This window comes from Daphnia pulicaria, unplaced genomic scaffold (assembly GCF_021234035.1).
Source record: "Daphnia pulicaria isolate SC F1-1A unplaced genomic scaffold, SC_F0-13Bv2 h1tg000221l, whole genome shotgun sequence".
NCBI classification, from domain to species: domain Eukaryota; kingdom Metazoa; phylum Arthropoda; class Branchiopoda; order Diplostraca; family Daphniidae; genus Daphnia; species Daphnia pulicaria.
This window is the reverse complement of record NW_025804898.1, coordinates 2824-12500: the sequence shown is the minus strand read 5'-3', so window position 1 is coordinate 12500 and position 9677 is coordinate 2824. Positions and strand designations below refer to the sequence as shown.

The 9677-nt window shown below is 49.8% G+C and overlaps 3 non-coding genes across 3 annotated transcripts in view; all 3 read right to left on the bottom strand.

Moving 5' to 3' along the window:
• Positions 1-2371, bottom strand: part of LOC124319938 — a 4576-nt gene extending 2205 nt beyond the window's left edge. The window contains exon 1 of the ribosomal RNA XR_006913632.1: positions 1-2371. This exon is cut by the window's left edge and continues 2205 nt beyond it. This is a non-coding gene — a ribosomal RNA (large subunit ribosomal RNA).
• A 641-nt stretch (positions 2372-3012) lies between these two features.
• On the bottom strand, positions 3013-3165 carry LOC124319934. Its single transcript, XR_006913627.1, has one exon. It is a non-coding gene; the product is annotated as a 5.8S ribosomal RNA (ribosomal RNA).
• Positions 3166-4100: 935 nt separating this feature from the next.
• On the bottom strand, positions 4101-6396 carry LOC124319937. Its single transcript, XR_006913631.1, has one exon. It is a non-coding gene; the product is annotated as a small subunit ribosomal RNA (ribosomal RNA).
• Positions 6397-9677: the final 3281 nt, after the last annotated feature.

Genomic DNA, 9677 nt, shown 5'->3' with positions numbered 1-9677 from the left:
TTCCCGGGGTTCTCGGCAGCTTCTCCGGTTTGTGTCGCGTTACCGCGACCGTGACATTACGAGGGTTAAAGTCGTTTTATCGCGGACGTAGCCGCAGCCTGGTTCCGGAATCAGGACCGGATTCCCTTTCGCCTTAACCTGGGTGGCGTCTCACGTTATACGATACATGGTTTCATATTTTCGAAGGCGCTGCGAAAGAAGCATGCGATGCCATAACGCGATGAACGGTACTAGGAAAATAAAAGAGACGGGAGAAAAACAATCAAATACCGGCTAAGAGAAATCAAAAAAAGGAAAAAGACACTTCTTTAACCTTCTATCATTCTCACAAGCTTTCTTATTCATGTGTTTTCTTTGACCCCGCAACTTTAGATTTTTTCTCTTCGCGCACACCACAGAAGAATCACCGACACACGACTCAACCACAACCACGCCCGCTACTCATACGATAGATGCAACACATCACGCCCGTCACTAGGTCGGCTTTCGCCTGCGGCTTAGGATCGACTGACTCATGTCCAACCACTGTTCACATGAAACCCTTCTCCGCGTCAGTCCTCCAGGATCCCTCTGGAGTATTTGCTACTACCACCAAGATCTGCACCGACGGCGGCTCCGGGCAGGCTCACGCCCACAACCCTTCTACGCTCACCGTCGCGACCCCCCTACTCGTCGGGGCCTCAGCGCCGTCGCTCTCTTCGAGCTGACACGGACGTTATTCGCTCTGCCGACCGACGGCCCGGTATAGGCACGACGCTATAGCGCCTCCCATTTTAAGGGCTAGTTGCTTCGGCAGGTGAGTTGTTACACACTCCTGAGCGGATTCCGACCTCCATGGCCACCGTCCTGCTGTCTTTAGCAACCAACTCCTTTTCGTGGGATCCGAAATGTGCGTCGTTTAGGCGCCTTAACCGGGCGTTTGGTTCATCCCACAGCGCCAGTTCTGCTTACCAAAAATGGCCCACTGGGCGCTCAGATTCAAATCAATTGCCGCGGCCTCAATCAAGGAAAAAGGCCGGGCTTCTCACCCATTGAAAGTTTGAGAATAGGTTGAGGTCGTTTCGACCCCAAGGCCTCTAATCATTCGCTTTACCGGATGAAACTCCGTTTGTTCTCTTTGCGAGCACCAGCTATCCAGAGGGAAACTTCGGGGGGAACCAGCTACTAGATGGTTCGATTAGTCTTTCGCCCCTATACCCAACTCCGACGATCGATTTGCACGTCAGAATCGCTGCGGACCTCCACCAGGGTTTCCCCTGGCTTCGTCCTGGCCAGGCATAGGTCACCATCTTTCGGGTCCCAACGTGTGCGCTCTGGGTTCGTCCGGCCGACTCGACCAAACCCTTTTAAGGGGGAAAGATCTCGCGAGCATTCGGACGCCCTGGGGTTGCGCCCGCTCTGTTCGAGACGGGATCACCCCTCGCGGATGCACCCTCATCGGGGCCGCTTCACTTTCATTGCGCCTCGCGAGTTTAGTTTGATAATTTCTCGACGACTTGCGCACATGTTAGACTCCTTGGTCCGTGTTTCAAGACGGGTCGGGTGGGACCCGACTTCTACTCTCCGCTCTGGGCCTCCACAGGTTGAGCACCGCAACTTTTTCTCTTTTACAAAAAAAAGCTACGACACCTCCCGGGAGGAGACAGGTCACGACCGGGCAGTACTGTTGGGAAACGCCGCGCTCGTCATCGCGGCACCCGCGAAGGTAACCACGAAACTCGCTAACGGACGCCCCGTGTAACAGACACCCAGTCGGTCGCGGAGTCCTACTAGGCCCCCCACTTGCGGACCTTGGCGTGGCTATTGCGATCGCAGAACGACTTATGCAAGAGAGCCGCCAATTCAGGCAGTCTCCATGCAGCGTTAAGGGCATACAACCAAGTGCCGGGAGCGGGGACTTGTTCGACCTTCGAGGGCCCACCCGTTTAAACCCCCTGAACGGTTTCACGCACTCTTGAACTCTCTCTTCAAAGTTCTTTTCAACTTTCCCTCGCGGTACTTGTTCGCTATCGGTCTCGTGGCGATATTTAGCCTTAGAAGGAGTTTACCTCCCGCTTAGGGCTGCACGCTCAAGCAACCCGACTCTTGGGAAGGGATCCGATGCACGGTCTCGGCTCGTCTTATCTACGGGCCTGACACCCTCTGTGGGTTGCTCGCCCCGTTCATGGAGACTTGGACGATAGATACCGGACAGACGCGCACGATCCTCCCGAACACCACATTCCTCGGCACCCGCTCAACCGGGCGCGAGGTTCGGTGCTGGGCTCATCCCTGTTCGCTCGCCGCTACTAAGGGAATCCTTGTTAGTTTCTTTTCCTCCGCTTACTGATATGCTTAAGTTCAGCGGGTAGTCTCATCTAAACTGAGGTCAGAATGAATTGTTTGTTTTCAAAAGGAGACAACACTTTATCTAGCTCGGCAGACTTTGGCGTTTTAAAGCCGGGAAAGATTGAATAATTGCCGGTTCAAATTTTTTTTTTTCGAAATAAAGCGAGTCTCTCGTTATTCGCAAAAATTAATTTACGAAAAGTGACAGGGCGTCCTGCGGCTTTTTGTATTGAAACAACGCGTCGTGCGCGAACCAAGCTTGCATAACGAGCGGTTAGAGTGAGTGATAATTCGCGGTGGTCGACACTTCGACACGCCCGGCGCACACACACAACTAAACTCGCGTTGAAGCGGTATATCGCGCACACGCAGCCGACACCTTGTTCGAGAAGATGTGTTTATTTCTAAAATTTTTTTTTGAGTTGGCTCAAAAATTTCCCATCTGTTTTGCCATCGAAAAAGGTTTCTTTTGAATAGAGAGGAAAAAAACAAAACAGGGCGAACCTTCTTTTATTTTTCCCCCTTTTTTGTATTTGAGGCATCGCGGACACTTAAGTCGCGCGGCACCCAGACGTTAGAGATTCGGGAGCTTTTATGCGGTCAGGCCGGGTGAAAAATAAATCTCGCCGCGACCCAACATGCAAAACCAAGACTGAAAAAATCTCTGTTCGTTCATCATTCGACCGACCCTCAGTCAGATGTGGCCCGAGCGAGAAGCTGGGCCGCCATTTACGTTCAAGATTTCGATGCTCCATGTGTTCTGCAGTTCGCATGGATTAGCGCACTTTGCTGCGCTCTTCATCGATCCACGAGCCTAGTGATCCACCGTTCAGGGTCGTATATAAAACGACATATTCGTTTTCTTCTCTCTTTTTCTCCAACCCGCCCAAGCAAATGAATGCGAGGGCGGAGAAAGAAAGCCAGAAAGAAAATGTTCCGATAAACACTCGTACTAGAATTTGGGTTTAGTGTGTTATTGTGATTTTGAATTCTTCCTACTTCATCGAGAGGGCGAAGGGCAAGCTTAAAAAACATTCGGTTTTCAACGGCATAGTGTCGGGCTTTGGAGTGTTAGTCTATACGACGCACACGCACGCAACCACGAGTATCTACGCCCGAAAAGAACGTCCAGAGTAAAGTCTCACACTTTCGTCCCCCACCGAGAATCAAAAAATCCCGAAGACGAAGAGAGAAACAAAAAAAAAACAATTTCGATTGGGCGTATCCGCTTTAAACCACCGCGCATCAGAGCGCCTGATACCCGTTCAAAATCTTGATGTTTTTTTTTTTTTTTTCCGACTCTCCATCCACCGAGTTTTTATTTTTCAAAGTGTTTGATTTAGGGACTAAGACTTTATAAAATCTCCTTTATTGTTCCTTCGGTACTCGCGGCCCAGGCGGGCTATCGTATTCTTCACTCTACTAACGTCAACACTGTGAGCGCCGCTAAAGGTCGAATGAATCTATAGAGACATTCACCATCGAAGCAGGAAGAATTTGCTCACGGCCATAGACCAAATCGAAAGACTTTGTGTTTTTTTTTGAGCCGAGAGGAAAGAAAAATCAATTTGAAAAGGCGAATCCGCTTTAAACCACCGCGCATCAGAGCGCCTGATACCCGTTCAAAATAAATGATTTTCTTCCGTCAACCCACACATAGTTCATACGATGTCTTACGCCGAAAGACTTTTGATGGGGTTTTTTTGTTTTGCAACTTTTAGTTGTTTCGTGCTCAACCAAAGCCATATGCGCAAAACATTTGTCTTGTTCGTTTATGATCCTTCCGCAGGTTCACCTACGGAAACCTTGTTACGACTTTTACTTCCTCTAAAGGATCAAGTTCGACCATCTTTCAGTCTCGCCGTTGGTAGGCACCGCACGGGCAGAGATTGCTCCCCACTCGACGGCACCCCGACAAGCCCGTCCGAAGGCCTCACTAAATCATTCAATCGGTAGTAGCGACGGGCGGTGTGTACAAAGGGCAGGGACGTAATCGACGCGGGCTAGTGACCCGCGCCTACTAGGGATTCCTGGTTCATGGGGATCATTGCAGTCCCCAATCCCAACCACGAAGGAGGTTCAGCGGTTACCCGGTCCTTTCGGACAGGGAGAGTGAAACACGCTGATTCCTTCAGTGTAGCGCGCGTGCGGCCCAGGACATCTAAGGGCATCACAGACCTGTTATTGCTCACTGTCACGCGGCTGGACGCCGCTTGTCCCTCTAAGAAGACTGCGTGACGGACGCGAGAGCAGAAGGTATCGCCGGGGATGACGACGACCGAATAACAATAGAGAGCCAGCCCCCGCGAGACATTCCCGACAAAGCCCCGCCATACCTCATCCGCCAGGCAACCAACCCGTGAAGGCCGTACACCCGACGAACAAAGCACAACGAAACCAAGCCGAGAGATTGCCTCACTAAAGGAACCAGTCCCACCGAGACCCGAATCGCCGCCACCTGATCCCGACGCCTCCGTACTCCCTTCGGTTTCAATTGATAAAACCCGTCACCTATTTAGCAGGCTAGAGTCTCGTTCGTTATCGGAATTAACCAGACAAATCGCTCCACCAACTAAGAACGGCCATGCACCACCACCCACCGAATCAAGAAAGAGCTCTCAATCTGTCAATCCTTCCAGTGTCCGGGCCTGGTGAGGTTTCCCGTGTTGAGTCAAATTAAGCCGCAGCTCCACTCCTGGTGGTGCCCTTCCGTCAATTCCTTTAAGTTTCAGCTTTGCAACCATACTTCCCCCGGAACCCAAAGACTTTGGTTTCCCGGAAGCTGCCCGTCGAGTCATTGGAGTAACTCCGACGGATTGCTGGTTGGCATCGTTTATGGTTAGAACTAGGGCGGTATCTGATCGCCTTCGAACCTCTAACTTTCGTTCTTGATCAAGGAAAACATTCTTGGCAAATGCCTTCGCTGTTGTTCGTCTTGCGGCGGTCCAAGAATTTCACCTCTGTCGCCGCAGTACGAATGCCCCCGTCCGTCTCTATTGACCATTACCTCGGGTCCAAAAGTAAAAGACCAGCAAAATCGGGACCGAGGTCCTATTCCATCATTCCATGCTGCGATATTCAGGCGTTGGGATACACCTGCTTTGAGCACTCTAATTTGTTCAAAGTAAACGTTGCCGGCCGCCCGAGACACCCGGTGAAGGGCACCCCGAACGATTGACTGGGTGGAGCGAATCGAGTCAACTACGACCAAATTTAAAAAAGAACCCGAAAGAACTTTCCAACTCTGGCCGCAGATACAACAACGACGCACCGACCACCACTCCGGCGATGTTGTCCGACCGTGAAGAGAGTCGGGCTTTGACACCCGGGCTCCCAGAGCGTGAAACGCAACACCCTTGATTCAGAGCGGCGCCGCCCGGCCGAAGACAGACATCCGACTACGAGCTTTTTAACCGCAACAACTTTAATATACGCTATTGGAGCTGGAGTTACCGCGGCTGCTGGCACCAGACTTGCCCTCCAATGGTTCCTCGTTAAAGGATTTAAAGTGTACTCATTCCAATCACGGGGCCTCGGAAGAGTCCCGTATCGTTATTTTTCGTCACTACCTCCCCGTGCCGGGAGTGGGTAATTTGCGCGCCTGCTGCCTTCCTTGGATGTGGTAGCCGTTTCTCAGGCTCCCTCTCCGGAATCGAACCCCGATTCCCCGTTACCCGTTGCAACCATGGTAGGCGCGTAACCTACCATCGACAGTTGATAAGGCAGACATTTGAAAGATACGTCGCCGGCGCGAAGGCCGTGCGATCGGCGTGAAGTTATCCAGAGTCACCAAAATTGGTACGGTGCGCGAGCCCGAAAGCCCGGCCCCGACTGGTTTTGATCTAATAAAAGCACCTCTTCTGCGAGCCCGAAAGCCCGCAGTCGAGGCTCGAGTGCATGTATTAGCTCTAGAATTACCACAGTTATCCAAGTAGGATGGAGTGGATCTAAGGAACCATAACTGATTTATTGAGCCATTCGCGGTTTCGCCGTCTAGCGGCTTGTACTTAGACATGCATGGCTTAATCTTTGAGACAAGCATATGCTACTGGCAGGATCAACCAGGTATTTCGTGTATGTTTGTTTGATATGCATCCGGCGAGTTGCGGGTTTTTATTTCGCCCACGCATCACCAAACACACACCAAATCAACACGTTTTTCGTTTTTTTTCTTTTTCTTCGGAAACTAAAATTTTTGATCGCAACGCCTGGCGTGTCACAGCGAGTCCCAGTGAAGAGAAACACCGATCCGATCCGTTTGTTGGATTTTTTTTCATTTCAATTTCCAAAGTCAAAGACCATTCAACGGTCTATGAGCCCAAAGTGAATCGGATTCATTCGACCGGTCTTGATATATTCATCAACTTTTTTTCCCGTATTACGGTTTTCGACGGTCATATGTGGCGTGCTGTATGCTCATTAAGTCAAGCCTGCTTTACTAAGCTGACAAGCATACATCTTTTAAATTTTTGTGGGCTCAGAGTTTATTTTTATTTTTCCACCGCCGAGGCACACTCTCGCATCACCCCGCACGACACACACACACACACACACCTCACCGCTCAACGGTCACACGAGGCAGAATTTTCCGCAAAGACTTTCGAAGAGAAAGAGAAAACTCGGAACAACCGCGGTCAGAGGCCAGCATAGAGGCATCGTATAGAAAGTCATGGGCGGAAAAAAACAAATCATTTCAAGTCGAGACAAGCAACCAGACTACCCCTATAAAAGTGCGCAATTCTTTAAGAGTTCACCGAAGAATGACCGAGATCAGTATGCACGAAACGAACATATTCCAAGGGCAGCTGAATAAGCGATTCTGCGCCGAAGCGCGAGAAAAGCAAGCGGTACACCGATGGGGATCGTTTTTTTTATCGTGTTAGATTCGTTGTTGTCAAGCAAGGATTCTCAAAATGTTATTTTGCATTGCACCCAAGTTTCGTACTGATTACTTGTCGCAGACCGGTGACTGTCAAAAAAAAATTTTTTACGTTTTTTCTTGAGAGGTCACTGCCTACACACAACTCCGGGCGGGCCGTACACTCACAGCCGTTTGAATTCTCCCTTCGTGTGTCATGGCCATAACTGAGCGTACATCTTACCGGGCGCCGAGTTGATCTGGCTTGTTCGATGAACGTTCGGGATACGTACAATCGATATAGCTCCAACCGTAACTCGTTTGTAATTACGCCGGCCATACTCAGCGGGCGCTCAGCTCAGCTCTCGATATCTTCCGTCGAAGGGAAGTTCGTAGTAAAAGAGAGTCAGAGTCGACGCCACATTTTGCGGTCCTCGCATCTCATCCGATTTTTGAATTTTATAGATTTGCCATCACTTCCACCCAATTCTCTCGTATATTTCAATCTCTTGACTTTGTCCGACCGGGCCGTCTTCGCCCCCCTTCAACTCCGTCCATCTCCACTTCTGTGTTCCACACAACGAGCTTCCGTCAAACGGCAAAATGTGAAATATGCGCACGCCGCACGAAATAATTTGAAAGCGTTCTGTTTGGTGGCTTTTTTATTTTTTATCTCTCGGCTCACACACACACACACACATTTCCGCCTGAACGGTAATTTTTTTTTGATACGGTGTCAAAAAGTGAAAAGACGCGCACCATTTTCTTTTCTCTTCCGTATCGTCGCTGACGGTAAACGCTGATGGTTATGATGCCGTAAGTTTGGAAGAAAGAATCTTTCCCGTCTTGTCTTGTTACGGTAAAATAACAAAGAACAAGCGTCCGATTTCTCTCACAGACGGCCACAGACAAACCACACGTGCCGAAGAAACGAAACGTCCGAAACCAAAAAAATGTTTGACGCGCGCACCTCTTCTGAACTTTTCGACCAAGAGTCGTTGGATCGAGTGACGAGCTTCTCAGCTGTCGCACCAATCGGTGAAGCGGGCGTTTGAATTCCCGTCCACATCGCGGTTCGGATATATTTTTACATATACCGACCATCGGAAATTTCGAAAACGGTTTTACCGAAGGAATGATATTTCACACACCGACAGCTCATCGAGTTCGTCTCCGTTCAACGGTTTTTTTTTTTTAAGACTTTTTGATCGCATGGGGCTAAACTGGTTAGAGCAAAGCCGCGATCCAAGCAGTGAAAAAAAAACAAAGACAGTGCAAGCGCGATCGAACGGAATCGAAACTAAAATCATGTGAAGTGGCGGGCGGAAAGGAGCTCAGCTACGGTGGAAATGAAACTACAACTAACGCCGAACCGGACAACTTCCCATTCTGCGTCTTCGTTTCATTTCCCAAAGCTCCCCGTCGATACCAAAGTTTTTGCGTCGAAGCTACTAAAGAAATTTCGCGCTTTCCTTTTCGCCTCTTTCGCCTTCCCTTCGATATCTATCCAACCACCGGCTTCGACTTTATTTCTTTCACCCGTCTATTCGCCCGATAGTCGACGGTCGGCCATTCTTTGGTATCGGCCAGGCGGACTAACAAGAAGTAAGACTCGTTTGAAAAATTTGGACCGGGCTTTACAATCGCTGCTTGTCGTAATGTCGCAAATTTGAAAAAAATTTTCAATTCGAGAAACCAAACTATTCGACACTTCGAAAATTTTTGGGACTCTGAAAATTTTTCCGAGTTTAGGAATCGAGACCTCTTCTATACTAAGGAAAACCACTAATGTTCCGCCGCATAATGTCTCCGTTTTCCGGCTCATTTTTAGCGATTGGACGGGGACATTGCCCCATCCAACCGCCAGCCGACTTTCAGGAACCGTCGTTTTCAAAGTTGGGACTTAGAAAATTTTCGACGAGTGGGAATTTTTTACGGTCGCAAGTCATCACGACACGCCCGACCAACCCATTTGAGAGCCGCCACGCCTCGACGGTGTGACGGCTTTTTTTCGAATCGACGGGTCTCGCTCACTCCTCTCTCGCGCCGACCAGAGGCCGGGCGAGAGAGTCGTTGCCAAACACCGTCGTCGGAAATGGGAGAATTTGAGTGGGAATTTTTTACGGTCGCGAGTCATCACGACACGCCCGACCAACCCACTTGAGAGCCGCCACGCCTCGACGGTGTGACGGCTTCTCTTTTCGAATCGACGGGTCTCGCTCACTCCTCTCTCGCGCCGACCAGTGGCCGGGCGAGAGAGTCGTTGCCAAACACCGTCGTCGGAAATCGAGAAATTTTCATTTCCATTTCCATTTTTTTTCATCGGCCTTTATACGTCCAAGTCCCGCCAACCACGTCACTACCACGTCGTCGGGACTTAGAAAAATTTTTCAATTTTTCGGACTTAGAAAATTTTTCAACTTTCTTTTTTTCGACAACCTCTTCCCTATATAGGAAAGTAGTGGATGTTCCGGGCAGTAACTGTACGAAA